The following is a 398-nucleotide window of genomic DNA, read 5'->3' on the forward strand; positions in this document are numbered from 1 at the left end:
ACGCCCTCAACTTTGTCTATTAATATCTCGCTTCGCAGAAAAAAGAGCGACGATTTTGTCAGAAGAAAAAGTTGTTTGGCATACAAAAACATGTCGATTGAGTCTATTTTCATCGAAATCGGAGGTGTTGCCGCTAAACTAAATAGTTATCAAAACCACAATTTACACTCTACATCACAAATAGTAGTACGAAAATCGGAGTGAGTCCCAGATGCGCACATTGACAAACGGACACATCCAATCATATGTCGCTGTTTATAGAGTCACTAGAATATCTCTAGGCATATGGCGTTGTGGTTGGATATGATAAAAACGAAATAAAAACACAAATATTTTCTACAAAACTATTTTTTATTTCTCATCAGTTGCATATCCATTGCATAAACAAACAATACATA

The sequence above is a fragment of the Odontomachus brunneus genome, unplaced genomic scaffold, assembly GCF_010583005.1.
Source record: "Odontomachus brunneus isolate Ranch 3 - 2012 unplaced genomic scaffold, Obru_v1 Obru_scaffold_112, whole genome shotgun sequence".
Lineage (NCBI taxonomy): Eukaryota > Metazoa > Arthropoda > Insecta > Hymenoptera > Formicidae > Odontomachus > Odontomachus brunneus.